We start from the raw sequence: 22,695 nt of genomic DNA, 5'->3' as shown, positions 1-22,695 counted from the left end.
TATTTTCCTTGTTTATTTTTCCTTGGAATAAGCTGTATCTTTCTGCCAGCTGTTTTCTAGCAGCCTGGTTTCACTGACAGTTTTGAGGAGGAAAAAAATTGAAGGCAACCCTACACAATCACATGCATCTTTGCAAGAAGGGGAATTAAAATTAGCTGATGTGACAACTCCCTTTAAAGATACACAGTTCAACTTCATTTTATAAATGAAAGAAATGTAGTCTGTGCAAATTGACTCAGATGGCTGCAAATGATAACAGATTTTTTTTAAAAGATCCTGAATTAGAAAAGGGATCATTACTGCTATAGACAGGCTCAATATTTTTTTATGAAGGGAAAAATGCATCACTAAATCTTGTAGTAAACAACTATAAGTGAAACATGGTATTTACAGAATTTATTCCATTAGGATTTTAATCACTTTTGCTTTGATAAGTATATTGAGCAGGTACAGAGATTTATAAACTAGAAGCTTTACAAACATAGGTACAGCTGAAATTAAATGCTCCATTGCAACATTTGGTTGGTAATTTCTATGCTTCCATCTAGGAATTAAACAATGGCATCACCTAACACTCACACCAAAATTGCTTTCAGTTAGAATTTATGGATCAAAGAGCATCTCTGCTGGCAAGTCTTGTCTTCACAAATTCCCTAGTTCCTGTAACCATGTTACGTTACAGAATTACAAACAAAAACAGTCTCTTCTTGAGAAAATAACATTTTAAAGCTTCTAGTCAAGTTATGATCTGAACAAGCACTGCAAACCGTCAGCTTGTACAGTTCACATGCTTCATATACAAGTGCTGCCTCAGTTTACAGTAGCATGCTAAAACTGTACCCGTATCTGTTGTCTAAAGCAGAGCTATTGCAGCATGACAATAGCATCTTTAAATACGTAACAATTGGGAGAGGACAAGCTCTATCAAAGACCTATTAGCCTCATCACATTAATGTTTTTACAAAACACTTTAGTAGATTGCTTTGTATGGAATATTATGTGCTCTGGCTTAGAAGATGCAGTATGAAATATGTCCTGAGAGAGAGAGACACAGAGAATTGCATGCCTGTTAAGAATATGCAGTGAATTTATGGACCTTGCTTTTACATATGCTATTTAATAGCAACAGGATAAAGAAAAGAACGTCACTTAGAGTTTGCAATTCATTTATCATGCAAAAGCCTGAAATAGGTATGAGCAAAATTTACTATGATGAATATGTGCCTCTGTATTATACAGCAAAAGTGAACTTTGCAACTGCTTATGCATAATTAAGTGCTTGAGACTAGCTAACTCTTGTGCACCTCTTTTATACAGCAATAAAATTTAAAGTGAAAATACAGACTTCTAGGCAACTGTAGAAATAGTAAAACTCTGCCTTCCTTTGCTCTTTTGTCATCCGGCTGTATCTGGCATTCTATATGAACACATTTTTGCATACGTTTTGTTTATGTGCGAGCCTTGGCATTTTAGCCATCTCCTGCAGAGGCCCCTTAGTACCATATGCTTCTGTTTTTCTTCATTATGTGATGTGATCTCTTCTGACTGTTACACGCACGTGAAAGGACAGTGGGCTTTTGGGGGAGAAGAAGCCATGCTTTAAGAGAGCACACGTCAGTTGGCCTTCAGTCGTTTAGAGCTGATTGGATCTGACAAGTGTTGTAGCTACTCATCGTAATGGATGTCTCTGCTTTAGCAGAGGAGAGGTGAAAAGGATGTAATTCCCAGTGAAAGAAGGCAACATGAACTATTATTTAATTACTGGCTAATATAAAACTCCCTTGGAATCCCTTGTTGGTTTACAGAATTACTTCTTCCTTTCTTTTAATAAAGAACAATCTGGGCTTTTAATGCTGTACCGTTAGCTACAGCTGGAATGCTTGCTAAAAGATGCAGTACGCATATTTCTTTCTTATATTAAAAAACCCACAATTGTTTATGTAGCTTTATCCTGTCTTCTTGAATTTAGAAATCTTTGTTTTATCCTTCTTAAAAGATTACTGCTCCTCCTACATGGTCTGCAGTAATAATTCCACATTCAGTGACCACTTTCTTTTTGTTCAAGATTTGGGGGTTGTTTATTCAGTCACTGGGAAAGCTCTATTACTGCTCAGAGTGACTCTCCATCTTCTCTCTATTTATACATTAATATTTTGGATCAGTCAGACATGCGCCCATCAGGTCCATTTCTCTCTGAAACTGAAATTTATGGCAGATACTCAACTGGAGACTGATTTTGTTGCTGTCATTGTTTCTGTGGAAAGCAAGGAGTGTGACCTTGAGCTTTAGCTGACATATCTCTGGGATACCCTCAATGTGTGCACAGCTAAAACAAATGGTGGTGTTAAAGGAACATTCCTAGCATCAACACAGGAAATACAACTAAAAAACATAAATAATCATGGTTTTAAAAGGAAAAATAGGGTGATCATCAATGTAATATGTGCAGCCCAAAAACACAAACGGCTAAACACTGAAAGGTGCTCAGCAATCAGCAACTCAGAAAGGTTTCAGAGGCAGATGCAAGCATTCAGTACCTTTCAGGATTTAGCCCCTTGGGTTTACGTGCAATTTACTGTATTTAGCACATAGGAGGAAGAACACGTCTTGAGCTCTTAGACCTCAGTTCTGCAAGTCTAACGCATACGAGAAATACCACTAAAATTAACACAGTCAGCATATTCCACATATGAGTAAGACTTTGCAAGTAGGATATTCATCCCCGAGAAAAAGAAGGAATACAGAATTTTTAACACCTTTTTATTGGAGGAGACCCTCATAATTTCAGACCAAAATGACCCTTATTCAAAGACACTGCTACATAGAGGAGTTTACGTGTTGGAAATTATTTTCATTATCTACCCTATGCACTTAAAATATAATTTCAGTGAAATCATCATCATATGAGAGTTAACTATGGTATTGTTCATATAAGTAACATGCAACCACAGATCACATAAGCTTCTGTACATATTGCAGGTGGCGAATAAAGGGGGGGATAGTTTTATTTCTAAATACAGAACGACAATGATTAGCATTTCACATATTGAAGCACTGCACAGAAAATGAACAATTAATTCTCATCAATGCCCTAATATATAGGTAAGGAAGTATTAACAACTTCTTTTTACTCATGTAGAAACTGAGGCAGAAAGATTCAATTATTTCCCCAACGTCACACAGCTGGTCAAGAACTCAAGATTTCCTTACGTCTAATGCTACTCTCAGTCCTCCAGCCCATGCTGCCTCTACTTGTGAGGAGTGGTATGTTTCATTGGTTCCTATATTATCTTCTACTATATTTCACACTTAAGTTCATTTCTGTTTAGAAAGCATTTATTTTGCACATTTTCTTAATTTTTAAAAAGCTTCAATTTACAAAACACATTAATATTTTATGCCAGAGAGGAAAGGTTTCATGCCTGACTTCTAATTTGAACATGACATTAACCCACCTACATTCAAATCTGACAAATGTTCACTATTGAATATTTGCAAAGTAAAAGTATAATGTAACTTCACAATATGGATATTCCTTAGATCTCCGCATTGGAGTTGCAAAAAGGCAGTTTTTCTTGCTGTATATTTTATGATGTATTGTATAAACTCCCACATGACACAGGATATAAGAAAGCCACACCAATTTGAGTATTTTTCCTTTTCAATTCACCTATGTATAAATTTTCAGAAACAATGTGAACTAACCATGAGTATATTTTTTATATGTATGGTCCATTCAGCACTGTTTACTTAATCAAGTGTATCTATAGCTGCTTTGTTCTTTAAATGGTATGAAGATAAGTGTTTGGAAAGAAGATAATCTCTTTTCCTCCACTTTTTCTTCATTCTGTTGTCAGATCCTCATCTATAACAAAATACAAGAATTCACACTTCCTGAAATTCTGGCCCTATTAAGTTTTATCCTGCATGTTATTCATAAGCAAACTACTAATTGGTAAGGTATATTTGTGATTAGTGATTGGCTAAATTGGGTTGATTTTGGTATTGGTTTTGCAAACATTTGAATCAGTGATGATTCAGATCTGATTTCAGTACACACATATCTCATTGGTTCAGATAAGCAGTTCCAGGTTTGAGCCCTTTCAAACAGAGACAGCAACAAAAAATAGTTCTGGATTTGAAAAACCAGTTCAGTGAGGATTATTTGCAAAATTAAGAAACCAGCAACTGTTTGTAACCTGTTCCTCTTTTAACTGAGCTGACAAAATTCCAGGTAATCATAAATAGCTCATCTTTGGCTCACAACTACTTGTGACTAGGGCTGGATGAAATATTTGGAACAAAGCTTTGTTTTTGCTGAGAAATACAGATTAGAGTGAAGCAAACCATTTAAAAAACTTTGTGTTGAATTTACAGAATTGTTCTGGTCAGAAAAAAAATTCCAAAAACTGAAAATATTTTTATTTGAAACAAACATTTCAGTAAATTTGTTTTAAAAGGTTAAAAACCCTCAAATGTTAAACAAAACATTTAGTTTGGGTTTATTTTTTTTAATTCAATGTGAAAATGTTTTTAAAGGCTTTTTTGGTTTACCAAAAAGTTTGAATTTGTTTGTTAGTTAGTTTCAGGTTGGCCCAATTTTTTTTCTTCCGGTTTTGCAGTTCTGCCAAACAAACAAACACACAAAATCACTTGTTTGCACAGCTCTGCTTACGACATCGCAAAGGTATTATAATTATTTCATTAACAGTAGAAAGGTAAAGAATTAAGGTATAGAAAATAAGAGGTCAGGCTTATCTTTACACATATTATTTAAGGCGTAATAATCCATTTAGGATGAAGAATTTATGTATATTTTCATCTTGATTCCAATGCTGGTTTTTTTATGTGAGGCAGCATGTATATTAAAAAAAAAAGGGAGGGACAAGGGAGTTTGTCCCCTCTTGCTCAAAAGTGTCTTAGTGCAAACACTGCAACAAGTTGCATATTTATACAGGCACACACAGCATTCATGGTATCAAAAAGCATTGCATTACCAATTAAGTCTTAATATTGTTGTGAAATCAGCCAAAACTGGGCAGAAAGGGGGAAATTCTTAAAAGAGAACCATTACAGACATACCATTGAGAAACAGCATTGTCAGCATAAAAACCATGCTGTCAGATTAGTAGCCAGGGTTAGGCCGGACTGGATGCCTCTGTCCTTGAGAGGGTATAGTGGAACACAGAAATAAAAAGGAGTATAGGAACATCAGAATCATATTTGACAAAAATAAAGATTACATAGATCAGTAGCCTCATGGGAGAGCTCTGCAAAATGCTATCCACTCAGTGAATGGGAATGTAGAAAATATTCCCTGCAGATATGTGGATGGTGATATTGTATTATATAGACCAATGATATTATACTTTGGATTTCTTGCTATTGCTCATTATGTGCCAGACAGCTGGAAGCCAATTTAAAGATACCTGTGGCTGCTTGCGCCCTTTGTTACACATGTGGCATGGATGTAGAATACTGCACTGGTTGGGCCCTTGTTAGCACACCCACTTTATCAAAGGATATACATGTCTTCCCCCCACCCTCTTCCATGATAGCACACCACCTGTGCCATCTGCAGCATCCTTCCGGGCAGGCAGCATTGTACCAGTGTAAGCATAAAGGTGGGTATTCATTTGTACTGCTTCCTGCCATTTTGCACAGCTGGCACATATTTATGCCTTTCCACACTGCTGCATGCTAGGCAGGATGATCAGGACAGGCAGTTTATACAAGAGCTCAATGGAGATGAGACTCAGACCACAGTCGCCTAGTTTCATTAGGAGCCCAATAGACAGGGGATGCTAGATAACAGCATTTCTTTAGGAAGGCCGTCTGGGGAAGCCTCCATGTGGGGCAGACTCAGTGTGGCACACTGGGAATAAGACACATCTCCCATTGCTGTTTATGAGACTTTGGAGCCCTGGCTTTGCACCCATTAAGAGAGTTAGCTCTGCAATTTTTCCCTTCCCAATTATCCAAGATCTATTTAGTCTGCAGGATTTTAGCCAACAACATGTGTATGCGCCAGGAAAGCAAGGGTGAGCGAGTGCATGTATGTGGGACATTGTGGAGGGGTGGAGGATGGAGAGGTGGGTATTTGTCAAAGCATGAAAGAAAATGTAAAATAAAACAACTTCATTCTACAAAATCTAGAACCGGATGCTCTGTTACCAAGCCTGAAGCCTTTAATATGAGGAACACTGTATCGTAGGCTAAAGGCTTGATCACAAAGCCAAAAAACAAAAAAAGAAAAGAAACCCTTTGAGGTTTACCAAATACTTTTCTCAAACATGAAGCAGGGGGTCCTTTCCTCATTTATGGGTCCACTCACACTCCAAACAAATCTGAAACTATTACAACGCAAGGCAGTTGGTTGATAGTGTGGAAAAACCTCATTTACTGACTGGCCAGACAGTTTTAAAACCTTCAGATTTTTCTAAGTCTAGGTTATTAACTGTCTGACTGTAATCACATCTTCACCATAGGGAGCTTCAAAAGCTTTTCATTTGCATTGAATCAGTTGCCTTCCTCCCTGTCTTTTTTCCCCCTGGAAATAAGCTTAAATAATTCAACAAACTGCACACATGGCTAGTGATTATTGAACCATTCTGAAACACTCGAGGCAAATGGACCATTATGTGGTGGGAATTAAAACTTTCCTTGCAGTCAATGGGGGAGCATGTGTGTGTGTAAAAAACACTCACTATTCACATAGCCATTGTGATTATTCAGATATAAACACTGTTTAGTGCAATGCTGAAATATGGCATTGGAGGTGAGCTACTGCTGTATTATGATGAACATATGCTATGTATTTTGAAAGCAATCCAGAAATTTCATTTCGTTCATACTATACCTCTGTATTTTGAGAAAGTATGAAATTGCCTTTCATGTTATATACGTGTGAAAGAAAAAGTCACACAGGATCCTGCTGATGAAATCTTCCAGCCACAGAACACAACCTTGGATTTAGTGTATTCCACATGTGTTTAAAAAGAGAGAGAGAGAGTTAAAGAATTTTTTAAAACATTATTGGGATTATTTTTGTGTCCCTCCATTTTAATGCCATTTAGTTCTCTTTAGTCCAATGCTCAAAATGAGCCTTAATAAAACCTCTTAAAATGTCCTAAAATAGCTTTTTTGTGCCTCAAAATGTCACAGATTTAAGGTCCAATAATTTAGAAAAGAATTGAGTTTCACTGGGAAGCTAGAAATCTCCCCACTGCAATAGTATAAAACTCCTGTTTCTAGCCCTATAGAGTCCCAAATAATCAGACCATAATACTCTCACTGCTTCAGGACTTAATGTTGCCTGTTCTAAGCTGCAGGCCAGGGTAATTTTGGGGTGTAATTTTGAATATCTATGGATATTTGGATAATGGGGAAAAGGTAAGTGAGATGGTAAATGTTAAATGCTGAACCATGTGATGAATTTTATTTATGACATGGTTCCTCAATTTATAACGTGTGAGGAAAAGAAGGACAGTCACCTCTCACCTGCCAGATTCTATACCTTCGACGCCCTGTACTTGGGTGTCTTAGAATTGAGCCTATTTATGGCTACGCCTTTTGATTAAACAGGAGGAAACAAATATACAGTAACAGTGAGTTGGGGAGCTCTCTTTTTGTACCACACTAGGACAAAACTTGCTTCTTGCGCTGATATGAGTATATAATATTTACATCATTTATATGCTCACATGTATGGTGATAAGTAAGCTAGAATGGCTAGGAAATAATGCTCAGCTACACGATATCTGAAAGTCATAGCTGATGAATAATCCTCTACATCTCACTAATTAGAACAAAAATGTTTTCATGAATACTGAAGAAACCCCAAACTACATGTCATGATTCAATTTTCTCATCATATTAGGGAAAACAAGACAGAAGACTGTTCTGCTATGGTAAAATATCACTTACTCTATGTGGGGATGCTAATACTCTATGTTGAATCTCTCGAAAAAAAATTGTTCTTTTACTTGAGCCCATTTCAGATCTTCTAAACTGACTAAGAGAGCAAATTTGAAACACAAACACTTGCTCGTGTAGCTCCCCCCATTTGAGACAATCTGGGGAAATTGTCTCCATGACCTACTGCTTTTTATGTGTATGGTCTAAGGTAGAGGTGTTGAATCATTTGGGTCTAAATTCTGAGGATATTCTCAATTTATATTCATTCCTTGCTTCAGGAAACTCCCACAGGTTTCAATGGGAAATTTTGCTTGAATAAAGTAAAGTAAAAACTGATCCTGCAAATACTTATGCAAATCTTGGCATCAATGATGAACGTATAGAACATTTTTCCTGATTAAAGGCGGCGTAAAACCTGGGTAAGGACCTCAGGATTTGGGATCTGGCTGAGTGACACCATGGTAATTCCAGAATAATACATGCTGGTGTAACAGAGTGCGTTCGCCTAGAGAAGATCTTCTTCCCTTTCTATCTTTCCCATTAATTGAGCAAGTAGGAGGGGAAGTAAAATTACAAAGACCACTAGTTCACATGAATACCTCCGTCTTGGATGCCATCACATTTTCTTTTTTTCAGTTGTTTTTCCATGGCCATTTATTGATAAAGTGCCTGGGGCCAAATTCTTCACAAATGGGCAAATGGCTTCGGATTAAGCCCCAGATCCTCGAAGGTATATAGTCGCCTAACTCCTATTGAAATCAATGGGAGTTAAGCAGTTGAATACTTCTGAGGATCTGGGTCTAAGTCCATAAGTGTAAATCAGCCATTTTCAAAGGTGTATTATTCAAGTAGAGATTCTGTTGTGCAGACTAAAACCCTGATCCTACAAAAACATACAAGTAATGCTTGGCATTATTCATGTGATCTGTCTGTTGATGTTACTGGGACTACTCACATGAGTAAAGTTCTACACATGCATAAGTATTTGCAGAACTGAGACATAAGAATAATGTAAGACCCAGAAACAGTAAGAGATGGGCCAGAATTCAGTGGGAACGATGTGTTTCCTACGCAATGAAAAATCTGACTTCTTATGTTAGGGTGTAAATTCAGATTTAAGTGCCTAACTGTGAAATTTTAGGATTCACCCAAATCAGTAAGGGGTTTGGTCACCATCTGCTTTGTAACCAGGGCTGTCCTGTGACTGTACTGCTTTGGTCCAGAGCTCTGACCCTGACCCAAGGCTCACCATGGCTTCACTCAAACAGGTTACTACTTCCAGACTGAACATAGTACCCTTCCAGCTGCAAATCCTGCCCCAAAATCATCCTAGTGTGGGGACCAATCCCTCTTACTGGATCGTCACAGAGAAAATTGTTAGGTTGATGCCTTTACAGAGGCAGTGAAACACTCCATCCTGTCAGCCTTCTAGAAGAACACATTTCACTGAACTTACCCAGCACTGATAATTTATAATGAAAGCAAAACAAGTTTAGCAACAAAAGAACATGGATTAACCGAGACCAAGTAAAAGGGATAAAGGTAAAAATGGTTACAAGCAAATAGAAGTGAAAACATGCGTCTCAAAAGACTAGCAAGACAGTCTTTGTTCAAGATGGTTTCTCTCACCCAGAGTCTCCTTTTCCATCTTTTACTGGCTAGGATCCATCACTTAATATTTTGAAAATTTTAGCTTAAGTATCTTATCCAAGACCATGGAGAGAGTCAGTGGTAGAGCAGGGCCTGATACTGCACATGAAAGGAAACAGGAGTTTCACCATTGACTTCAATAGGCACATTGTTAGGCCCCTAGTCTTGTATTCAGTACACCAGAACACACTCCCTCTCACTTAGATAGCCATTTTCTATGTTTTGGAATATGTATGTATAATACATTTTATTATAGGATTAGGTATAACTGATATTGGGTGTAATATGTTATCAGTATATGAAAAGAAAAATAAAATAAAGATAATGTATCATTGCTTCAGGCATATGTCTGACTAACATTATATATTTCACAAAATATCTATGGAACTATACAGGTTAGCATCATATATTTGAAATACCGTAGAGCCATTTATTTAAGCACATTTATTTTAGCAAGAAAAAAATGCTGTTCACGTGCTTCTGTACATTAATACCTGTGGAAACTCATTGGAAACTATAGGATTCCACAGATGTCACTAATGCATAATTTGAAGACAATAGGGCTGTACAGGTATCATTGATCGAGGGCCTAATGTGACCGGCAGAACCTGTGTTAGAAAAGATGATGGCCTAGGAGAATCCACCTTGGCTGTCAGAGTCTTGGTGAATTTACACAGTTTTGTTTTTCTAACTGCCAAAACAAAAACAACTTCTTACTTGTTAACTGAGCACATTTAAATTGGAAATGATTAATGAGTCAACTCTGAACTCTCCAGACATTTGCAGAGAATCACTCATAAGCACTATAGAATTTAACACTATTTACAGCATACGATTGGCATTGACGTACTGTTTGTTCTAACAGAAGACTTCCCTGGAAGGGGTCTGTGAGGCTGTGTGTCAGCTGCTAGGAGAGCTAGCAATGTTTAATATTGTTTAAATTAAGGGGATCAGGTGACCTATTTACACCTTGTTAATAGCTTTCCTCTGAAGTGTCACTTTTCTCTCCACACTTCCCTTTTTTGGCTGACAATGCCCCCTTCTTCTGCTAGGGACTTTTCCCTCCCTTGCAAGTCTATTTGTATGACAAATTGTTGCAATTAATTCTACTGTGCTACTTGCACCTATTTTTGGACCAACTTATACCAGACCGTGAACTTGCAGCACTGTTTAAGACAGCACAGGACGGGAGCCATTGTATAGTTTTCAGATGTGCAAACATAAGGACACATTTTATACTATACACATCTGCCAACCCGACTGGCTGAAGTGGGATTGCATGGGGGTAAATGAGATTAGAATTTGGCTCTGAATGTTTTGCCTTATATTTTGTAACACATCAAAGTAGTCTGGTAATACAGATGGGTGAAACAGCGTGGAAAAAAAATGGGAGTTCCCAAGTCTTCACCCAAGTTTTGAACCCACCGCCCTTCAGTTTTTTGGGGTTTTTTTAGTTCACAAAAGTGAAGTTATTTCACCTCCTCCCCCGTTACTTTATTTTTGCTCTCCTTTCCTTGAAATAATCACAAGAAAGCCTCTTTTGTGAGATTTTCAGCCCTATTGTACAGACAAAGAGAGGTTCAGATTTTTCACCTAAGTACCTGAACTTTCGGGTGATCGTAAATTCCAGCCATCTAAGGTTCACCTTACACTGCTTGGTAGCACATGCCCTGTTGTGAGCTTCTGATTAATTTATGATTATCTGTACACATTATGAAGTGGAATTATATCTTGGGCACTGGCGGCTGAGATTTTCCGATGCTAAGCACTAATGGAAATTGCTAATCCCAACTCATTTTGTCATGGGGTTCATATTATGCACGTCCACATATTTTGCTGTGTGCAGCAGTTTTACACAGCACTTGTAATAGGCAAAAGAGTAAAATGTGTTTCTGTGCTATAATATATGAAGCAAAATGCTTTCATGAAACAATACAAAATCACTCAGAAGGACATGTTTTAAATTTTAACCATGGCGTTATATAGATATAAAAACACGTCTAATGATTAGACAGAGTTCAGAATCTTGATACAGCCTTTATTTAGGTCAGTCACATCTATTTGACCTTGGAAAGCTACACTAGTCTTGGAATCATAGGGCCAATTTCTACAGTGGTGCAAATTCAGAGTAAACTCTCCTGAAGCCAGTGGTGTTACTCTAATTTACACTGATATAAGTGAGAGCATTATTTGAACATTAGGTTTGGAAGGGACCTCCTAGGGTATCTAGACCTTCCACTTTTCATTGCCATTCAGATTTCATTTTGGAGTTTCCTTCATGCCATTTCATAAAAGAAGGGTTTAAATCAGATTAAATGGGAGGCCCAGTTGATTAATTACTCTGTTATTGAAGCTGGATTGTGTGGTTTTTAATTCTAAGAATCAGCTTCCTTAGTCCCACCTCCTGTCATCATCTGTCAGATTATGCTTCATTACTAGTTCATTCATTTTACAGATCAAGTGGTTCCTTGTTCTTATGAGCTACCAAAGAAGATCGCCTTCATTTTCATAAACTGTGGAAAAAAGTTAATAAAAATTAATCAAATCTCTATCTTCCTGTAGAATACTACTATCTGAAAAGACAGCACTCATAATTCCTATTTAGCAACAATATTATACACAAAAAAGGTTTTTTGATTTATGTTTAGTGGTCTTGAAACAAATGGGATGGGAGAGGGAGGCTAAGATCATGGTTGTTAGAATTACTTCAACCTTATTCCTCTGGAAACGGATAGGGGCATCTTTTGTAGGTTGCCATCCATAAATTAGAATGTTTTGTACGCACACACCAGAATCCTACTTTAACTATTTACAAAACTGATTTATTGTGCTGACTTTCTTATTATATGATTATTAATTAACTTATTCAGAGAGCTATTGAAATGTTGTTATATTACTTTTAATGGAAACATTTCCCTAAACCATCTAATCACTGTAGATTTCACTTGTAAAGGAAAGAGGTGGACTTTTGACCCATTTTATAGACTGACAGTTAATGGCACTGACAACAGCAACAAATACTTTTGCACATGTTAAATAATCTGCTTCACTATTGTCAGTATTTTAAAAATCTTTTGTTCTCTTCCACAATTAGTTGTCTGACTGTTTGTTTTACACATTTTTCAAAGAAACAATATTTACCTTGATTTAGTTGGTAATTATAGTACTATTTTTTTTAAAAGTTGATATATATACACACACACACACACACAGAGTAAAAGAAGGTGAATGCAGTTTGAATAGCACTTCAGCTACAAAACTTAAACCTCCCTCCTTCATCTCTCCACTCCTATGCCTGCTGCTTTATTTAGCAAATATAATACCAAATTAGAAAATAAGATTTATTTATAGTGTGGGGAGAAATTTTTCAAAATTGGAAATCTAAGGTCTTTCTTTAGACACCAGGGTGCTTTGCAAAAAGCACCTAACAGCTCCCATTGCCCTAAAACCTTTACCAGGTTACATTACTCTTACTAGTTCTGATGTTTCCTGAAAATTTGGTTCAAAGAGGATATTGATGTATTATGTATATTACAGCTGAACATAAAACATCCTAGGTACTATAAAAAAACAAAAACAAACAAAAAAAACCAGACATTCAGGACAACGGAAAGGGAGGTTAAAAAAAGAAAATACACAGTTAAAAATTGATGCAATATTTCATTTGACGTTTCCAAGAAAAATGTACTGTTCTTGTAAACCTGAAATTTTCATGAAAAGCTTATATTTTTTCTAATTTTTTGCTAACTTTGAAATTTCAAATTATTTATATTTCAGAAAGCTATTTTTTTCATCCTCCCACCCCTCAATGACATAGGTGGGGGGGACTTTATTTTATTTAATGTTACTCTTAAAAATAAATAAAATAAACTCATCTTCAGATACAGACTGGCTAACCTAGTGAGGTGGGCTTTAAACTAGATTTGATGGGGGCAGGATACAAAAACCCACAGGTAAGTCCAAAACATGGAGATCTAGGTGAAGGACTGAAATCGGGGGCGGGGGGGGGGGACATGGGAAATCCAGTAGATACAAAGGTGAGACAAGAGAGAATATAGAGGGGAAATCTAACAAACATCTTAGATGTCTTCATGCTAATGAATGAAGTGTGCAAAATAAACTAGAAATACTAGTGAATAATCACAATTACAACATAACGGGCACCACAGATATTTGGTGGGATAATTCACATGACTGGAATACTGGTATAGAAGGGTACAGCTTGATCAGGAAGGACAGGCAACGGGAAAAAGGGAGGAGGTATTGCCTTATATATTAAAGACACGTGCACTTGCACTGAGGTTGACATAGAAGTGGGATGAAGACCTGTTGAAAATCTCTTGGTAAGGATAAAAGGGGTAAAAAACAAGGGGGATGTCATGGCAGGGGTCTACTAAAGACCCCCTAACCAGAAAGAAGAGGTGGGTGAAACTTTTTAAACTAACAAAACCATCCAAAATACAGGCATTGGTGCTGAGGGGGACTTCAGCTAACCAGCCATCTGTTGGGAAAATAACATAGCAGGGAACAGATTATCCAACAAGTTCTTGGAATACATTGAAGACAACTTTTTATTACAGAAAGTGGAGAGGCTATTCTAGATTTGACAAACAGGAACTCTGAAGCAGGAAGGCAGCTTGGGTGAAAGTGATCATAAAATGATAAGTTCCTGATTCTAAGCAATGGTAAGAGGGAATGAAGACAGTGGACTTCAAGAAGGTAGACTTTAGCAAAGTCAGAGAAGTGGAGGTAAGATGCCATGGAAAGGAAGTTTAAGGGAAAAAAGAGAGTTCGGGAAAGTTAACAGATTTCCTCCCCTCCCCCCAAGAAACATTATTAAGGACAAGAGCAAACTATACCAATACTTAGAAAAAATAGCAAATAGGAGGCCACCCTATCTTAACCAAGAGATCTTCAACAACCTGAAACTCAAAATCACACAAATACATAGGGACACAATTAGAAAGCCCAAAGCACTAAATGAGACTAAACTAGGTAGGGATATAAAGGGTAACAAGAAAGCATTTTTTAAATTACTTGGGAAGCAAAAGGAAGACCAGAGATAGGGTAGACCCATGAATAAATGAGGGGGGAAAAACAAGAGTAAGTGCAGCAAGGGACAAAGTTTAAAATGTCTTTTTTGTTTCATTTTTCACCAAAAAAGGTTAACAGTTATCACTTTGATGTTCTCTGTAAGTGGTCTAACTGGGGTAAGATCCAAGACTAAAATAGGAAAAGGAAAAGTCTTCAAGTCAGCAAGGCCTGATGAAATACATCCTAGATTACGTAAGGAACTGGCTGAAGAGATCTTTGAGCCATTAGTGATTATCTTGGAGAACTCATGGAGGACAGGAGAGATGCCTGAGGACTAGAAAAAGGGAAAATATAGTAAAAAAGGGAATAAGGACAACCTAGGGAATTATAAAACAGTTAGTTTAACTTTGCTACCCGGAAAGAAAAATCGAGCAAATATTCAAAACAATGAATTTGTAAGCACCTAGAAGAAAATAAGGAAATAAGTAACTGTCGGCATGGATTTGTCAAGAAAAAAAAATTAATCGTGTCAAAATAACCTAATATCCTTCTCTGACAGGGTAACAAGCTTTGTGAATGGGGAGAAAACAGTATGTCTCATATCTCAACCTTAGTAAGGCTTTTGATACTGTCTCACGTGACCTTCTCATAAACAAATTAGACAAACTTAGCCTAGACAAACCTACTCTAAGGTGAGTGCACAACTGGCTGGAAAACTATACTCAGGGAGTAGTTATCAATGGCTCTCAACCAAGCTAGAAGGGCATATCAAGTGGGGTCCTGCAGGGATCTGTCTTGGTTGCAGTTCTATTCACTAGTTTCATAAATGATTTGGACAATGGCATAGAGAGTACAGTTATAAAGTTTGTGGACGATACCAAGCTGGGAGGGGTTGCAAGTGCTTTTAAATTCAAATAAATGATCTTGAAAAACTATAATAATGATCTGAATTAAACAGGATAAAATTCAATAAGGATACATGCAAAATACTACACTGCACTACACTGCACAGATACAAAATGGGAAATGACTGCCTAGTAAGGAGTACTGTAGAGCAGGATCTAGGGGTTATAAAGCATCACAAATTGAATATGGGTCAACAATGTAATACTGTTGGGAAAAAAAAACAACAACCTGCAAACATCATTCTCATATGTATTAGCAGAAGTGTTGTAAGCAAGACACAAAAAGGAATTCTTCCATTGTGCTCAGTACTGATATGACCTCAACTGGAGTGTTGTGTCCAGTTCTGGACACCCCACTTCAGGAAAGATGTGGGCAAATAGGAGAAAGTCCAGAGAAGAGCAACAAAATTTATGAAAGGTCTAGAAAACATGACCTTTTTGAGGAAAGACTGAAAAAACCTGGGTTTGCTTAGTTTGGAGAAGGAAAGAATTATGGGGGACATATTATTCAAATACATAAAAGGTTTTTATAAAGAAGAGGGTTATAAATTGTTTTCCTTAACCACTAAGGGCAGGACAAGAAGCAATGGGCTTAAATTGCAACAAGAGAGACTTAGGATAAACCTTAGGAAAAGCTTCCTAACTGTCAGGGTGGCTAAGCACTGGAATAAATTGTCTAGGGAGGTTGTGGGATCTCAGTCACTGGAGGTGTCTAAGAACAGGTTAGACAGCTACCTGTTGGGGATGATCTAGAGAATCCTTAATCCTGCCTCAGTGCAGGGTGCTGAACTAGATGACCTAGAGAGGTCCCTTCTAGTCCTACGTTTCTAGCATTCATGAATTAATTTATTGCATTTTTCTATTTGCCACTCCAATGGTGAAAGTCCCCTCCCCCCCAAAAAAGAAAGAGCTTAAAAAAATCATGAAACCTATTTCCAAATGAGAATGATTTTGAAAACAATTTCTTTGTGAAAATTTCTCTCTCTGTGGATCAGCTCTACAGATACCCAAAGTGGTCAGGATGGTTTTTAGCATAAAAGTCTCTTTTTTTTTACCATGTCAGTTTAGAGAAGTATCAACTGGCCCCCATTTCCACTTTACCTAATTTTTATTAGGTGGCTGGTTTCTTGTAGGTGTTGTGGTACAAGTGGGTGTTTGAGAAAATTTGAATGAATCCTGAGTACCTGCCTTAAAGACCAGCTATAGGAGGGCATTCTATGGTGAGATGATGGTATGGAATAAAGCAGAGAGAGTATTGCATGAGAAACAGACAAAATACTGAGGTTGTCTCCATTGACAGAGTATAGGATTTGGATGGAGGTGATGCAGGAAGAGATAAGAGTAGAAAAAAGTACAAAGAGCAGAGTTGAGAAGGACCTTGAAGGTGAGTACAAGAAACTCAAACTTTATTAAAGGAAAAAGGGGAAACTGCTGAAGGAAGACATGGCCATTAAAGAGGGAGTGAATTTTGGACACACTCCAGATTTGTGGCACAAGAGAGATGAAGGAATCACAGCTGACCCCCCAAGTTAAGGGTCTGAGTAACAGAGTGGAGCTAGTGTTATCAGCATTGACTTAAAGGGGAATGCCTGATAAGAAAGATGAGGAGCCTGGTTTTGACCATGTTGTTTAGTCTGGCATTAAGACACCTCACAGGAAGTGTCAAAAAGGCATCTGTATTAAGGGAATCAGGTCAGGAACTGAATGGTAGATTTGTGAGTTGTCAGCATGGAGACTGTAATTGAAGCCATGTGAGTAGATAAGACCCCCCAGAAAGTGTATGTGAAGGAAACAGTGGAGGGGTCATGGACCCTTATGACAATTGGGAGAGGACAGAGTGAGGACCCTCCAAAAGAAATGCCTGAGAATTTGGAGGAGAACAAAGAGTGGACATAATGGTGAAAGCCAGAAGGACTTGATTTCATGAAGGTGGATTATGATCAACAGTCTCAAAAGCAGCAGAGCAGTTGGATGGAGGAGGGAGTAGAAGCCCTGGTTTGTCCATGAAGAGATTGGAGACCTCAGTAAGAGCAGTTCAGTGGACTGGGTTTTCAGAAGATGGGAGGAACCAAAGTATGCGTGTATTTTGAGAGGAATGAGCTAGAAGACTGTGAAAGGTTATGAATGAAGGAGAAAGAATGTAAGAACGAGGACACAGGAAGGCAGAGGCAATGGGACTTTGGAGGGGTCAGAGGTAGAAAGCAATGTGTGTTTGTGAGAGGGAAGGAAGAGGATGGGGCATTAGAGAGTATGAGGAAAGGAGAGAGAGCAAAAAGAGGAGGATTTCTCTGATCACTCTGGATCAATTTGTTCTATTTCGAAAAAAAAGAACCCAACCAAATCTTGCAGAGACAGGGATGAGGTCATGGGTGTTGTAAGGGTTTCAAGTGGAAGTCCAAGTTTGCAAATAAGTTATAGTAGTTGTTGGACTTGGAGCTGTTCTGTTTTACAAGAAAATGGCAGAACTGAAGGAAGACAGAACAGACTAGAAGAAATCTGTAATGAGACACCAAGTCTGTAATAGACAAGAATCAGGATAACAAATAAGGATTTCTTGTCACTTTACGATAGTTATAGCCAGCCAGCTCCACGGGGCAAAGGAGCACCTGCCTAATCCTCATGTGGCCTTCAGATAAACAAAAAAATCCTCTAATCTCTGTTTCTAATCCTTCTGTTTTTACTGACATTCACCAAATAACTGGGACTAGGGGGGACAAAAGGGAAAATGAAGAAAGCTTGGCAAAGGCATACAGCATACACCCCTATGATGGAAAGGGACAAGCCCACAGACAAGCAATAAAGGCCAACGTTGGGAAATTGGGCCTGAACATCCTCTCACTTTCACTGATGTAAATCAGTGGTAACTCCGCTGCATTCAATGGAGTTACACCAGTGTGACATCCATAGGGCCCAAGTCATGGATGCTCTATAATCTATATACACCAGTTACATGGATGTAGAGGGGCTTCCAAGCCATTGTACAGGGCCCCTGGTATAGAACATGCCCTTTCCCTGCCAGTCACTGAGCCAGTTCCACTAGCTCTGTGCAAACTCACACAAAAAAGTCCCTAGCAAAAAATATGTTCCAGGGCATGTCTGGGGTATGACGGGAGTTGGAGGAGAAAGTGATCAGGTGTCCTTACTCCCCAGATTTAGGGACTATAGAAGTAGTGTCACAAGTTAAAGCAGCTTTATGGCATCAGCAGGGTAGGGGAGGTGCAAGCTGCCTCATCTCAGTCCTTGTATCACAGCTCTAGTGCCAGTACAGTGATTAATCAGGCTCACAGTTTCCAATGACTGAGGCATAGTGTCCACTCTAAAAATAAATATTCATGAGAGGAACAAACTCTATTTCTTAAAATATCCATCAAATGTTAAGAATAGAAAATGTTCTATACTAAATTATGTAGATCCTCCATATATACCAAATAATACTTGGATAATGTAGTCATTCACTAAAACATGCATTTCACTTGCTCTTCAGCAAAGAAAACAGAGACATTTCTATCCTTTAATGATGGTGGGACAAACGGAAAACACATTCTCTGTTGTGAGCAGAACAATTTGCATAATAAGCAATTTGAGTTTGTTAGACAGGACTTGTGTAAATCAGGACTATAATTCATATGGCGCAAGGTTACCAAATTAGTTTTCTAGCAAATGGTTTTTGGATAGCACCCTAGGGGCCTGATTTTTCACTTGGCATTTATTTTAGTCTTGTCCTGGTTTAGCTGTTAGGTCCTTTTACTTCTATCCTTTGTATGAATTCTTGTACTATTCCATTCAGTATTCCTGCATATAATGCAACTTAGACAAATGCTGGGGAAAAACATGTCAACAAGAAAGCATTTCCCTATAGAAATAGCAAACCAGGTACTTTCTGTCTACTTTTATTTTAGGGTAAGGAAGGCAGGGAAAAATAGGTCTCCATTGGAAATAAAGCAGAGTACATCTGACTCTTTAAATGTCTTCCATCTTATGTCTCCTCATAGTCCTGCCACCTTTCACACAGACAGGCAAATTCTGACACTTCAAGAGTCAGAACAATTCAAACTGAATCCTAGACAGCTACAAACACCACAGAAAAAGCAAAGTGAGAATAGTTTGGAAAATAGAACTTGAAATAGTTTGCTTGTAGTTTTGTAGCAATAAACAGTATATTAATAAAAGGAATCTACTGAGACAAACCTGCACTAAGTAGAGTTAAGTATTTTTCTCTCAATACCCATTTTGTTTCCATTTTCACACATACATTATGAGGTTGTGGTCCTCAGGAAAGACACGATCAATCCAAAGGAATAGGATAGTGATAGTTGCATTTTGAGTTAACTGGAGGCTCTGGGAGTGTGTTGAGAATGAAGACAGACAGAAGGAAGTTAAATAAGTATGTGAACGTGGATGATTGTCCTACCAGAGGTCATTGTTGAGAGGGAGAGATTAGTTCTGCTGATGTTTGTATAACAGTAGTAGCAGGATTTGCAAAGGGCCTCAATATGAGGGAAGAAGGAAAAGAGACAAAGATGCCCACAAAGTTGTCAGTTGAGGTGATGAGAGGAATGGTTGTAACAACAGTGACTGCAAAGAGGAAGCAGATAGTTAGAGAAAAAGATTGGGATGTTCATTTTAACCATGTTAAAGTATTTGCAGGTTTTGATTCCTAATTAACAATGTAAAACACATTCCTAGACCTGCTCTTATGAGTTCACATTTCCATCTTTTTGTTCAGTATACATACTAATTTCAGTCAAGATACTGAATTTAAAACTTATTAATCATCCTGGAGAAGCTATTTAAATCTGGGCATTATTAAGTCATTCTTTAACATAAGGGTGCACTACATGTCTGGAGTAACTGATGAGTTCTTCCCAGCTCTAATGCTGTCAAATTTCTTTCTGGGGTGATGTTACTGAATTGACTACACATTTTTGTAATAATACAATTCAAATGTGAATTTAATGGGTAATTTTATTAGCAGAAGAGAATCCTTTTGTCTGTAACAAAAATAAATGTCTTCCTTTTGCCAATCCCAATACTTACTTTCTTTCTTAAAACTGCATGAAGATGTGTGTTTTAACTCACACTCCACTGAAATAAGATTTAAGATACCATACATATTCAGAGTTATATCATTAGCAATTCAGTAATGCCAGATGAAATAAAAGCCATTGTACGGTAATGATGTTATCAGACTTAGAAACCTTTCCTTCAGAAATCTCTTCAAAGTTTGTTAACTTAGCGAAGAAACTCAGAAACGAATCCTAATCATTGGATGTTTTTAAAGACATTTCTCTCCTGAAATAATGGCAAGAACTCAAAGCACTAACAGGGACACAAAAGGGAATATGGTACTTTTACAATTTACATCATTTTAAGGTCTTTTATACACAGGAGATGCCTGAGGTTTCTCTACTGTAAAAGAAATAGTTATAAAAGATATAAAGTGGAATAGCACACTGCGCTTTTGGTACACTCTATGGGCCCCATTTTTAACACATGCACATAGGTGCTGCGTTTTAGAAATGCAGGTGCAAATATGAACCAGAAAGCATGCACTCATTTACACAATTGTGTAAACAAAGTGGCAGGAGAGAGAAAATGGATGCAATGGGAAGCCCAATCTATTTGGGGAGAGGTAATAATTTGGGAGGAAGGAAGGGGAAACAATGCATTTCAAAGACAAAGACGACAGCAGGATTTGATGGTGGGAGACAGATGGTAGAAGAGCCACAACCCTCTGAAGGGAAGAGAAAGAAAGCTCAGAGGAAGAGGAGGGGAAAGAATGGAAGTTAAATGAGTGAGAGATTAGAGCACAAGAGACAGGTGAGTAGATGGAGGAAAGAAATGCAGGAGAGGAAGAGGTCAGAATGGTGCAAGGAAGAAGGTGCACATTGGCGGCAGAATGCCTAGAGCTGGTCCTGCATGCAACACAACTTTGGAAAATGATGGCAGGCAGTGAGGTAGAAGCCTTTGAGAAGACTTTTTCCTCGAGACCTTGGCCAAAATGCTGGTTCTCCACTCAATAATTACAACAAATGCCAAACAAAAAGCCTTTGGATTTTTAACTTGTTCTATTCAGTGCAAGCTAATACAAACATCCATTCTCACAGTGAGAAATGGAGGAAATTACACCGTTTGAGATATTTAAAACCAGATTGACCAAGGCACTGAAAAATATTCTATAGGGGACTGTGGCAGAGCGAGCACCCCAGCGCCCCTTTGTGTCAGGGATAGGATGGGGTGCCAGCGCCTCACCACTCTAAAGTCCTTATGTTCGCCTCACTGCGGGCGGTCTTTGACGGCCTCTTGGCCTTCCTTCCTACCATCACCCCGGTCCAGCGGGGTAGCGCGGCCTAGTGGCCAGAGTCCATATAAACCCCCTTCATGGTTCAGGGGTGTGGGGGTAGGGGGACTCGGGCCCACCCTTTCCACCGAGCCCCGACCCCGGGCCCTGGTAGTGGCAAGCTCCCCTTGCCACTCACTCGGTGGGGATCTGCCCACAACATGCCGAGCGTCAATACAGCTGTAACACCGTTTGTCTCTAGAGTTCCCCTGGGTCACTTCCTACCATGAATACTTGGCCATCTGCGGCGGGGAATCTTTCGGTCTGTTCCTCCCTTGTAGCATCCTCTGGCTGGGTCCCAGGTAGTGCCTCGGCTTGGCTGACTCCCAGATCCTGGCTCACAGGCCCTCCCTCTGCAGGAGCTAGTGCCGTGCATCCTTCCCCTCCGGTGGTGAGCCCAGACTGAGCTGATCTGCAGGCTTTTATATCTGTTCTCCAGTTGGAGCATGCCCAGCAGAGCTTCCAGGGCATGGCCTCCTCTACTAGGAAGGAAGGGTTAACCCCTGCTGTACTAGTGCGGGGCCACTCTGCCCCGTCACAGGGACACTACTGCATTAGCAGCTGTTGGACTAAGTTATCTAATGCCAATAAGTCTTCTCCATTTCCAGATTCTATTATCATAATCTATGATTCTATAATTTATTACAATGACAACTAAGGTGCTCAGTTGTTCTAAGCATAATGAGAGTAGTGACCAAAAGTTCTTACTATCTGATGACTGCTTGATGGCCTATAGTTTAGTGATTTCCACTCCAGTTACCAGTACACATGAGCCCAAACCACAGAATCCAACACCACAATTGGTGCTAAATTTTACCCTTGTCTCAAGACCAGAGTGGTCATGAAGAC

General features: G+C 38.5%; 1 long non-coding RNA gene across 1 annotated transcript in view; it reads left to right on the top strand.

Moving 5' to 3' along the window:
* The window catches only part of LOC123373089, a 59,272-nt gene that overhangs the window by 3,067 nt on the left and 33,510 nt on the right, over positions 1 to 22,695 (top strand). The window contains exon 2 of the long non-coding RNA XR_006580558.1: positions 3,140 to 3,264. This is a non-coding gene — a long non-coding RNA (uncharacterized LOC123373089). The remainder of the gene's footprint in view (positions 1 to 3,139; positions 3,265 to 22,695) is intronic.

Source organism: Mauremys mutica, chromosome 6 (genome assembly GCF_020497125.1).
Source record: "Mauremys mutica isolate MM-2020 ecotype Southern chromosome 6, ASM2049712v1, whole genome shotgun sequence".
Taxonomy (NCBI): domain Eukaryota; kingdom Metazoa; phylum Chordata; order Testudines; family Geoemydidae; genus Mauremys; species Mauremys mutica.
This window is presented reverse-complemented; position numbering and strand designations above follow the sequence as displayed.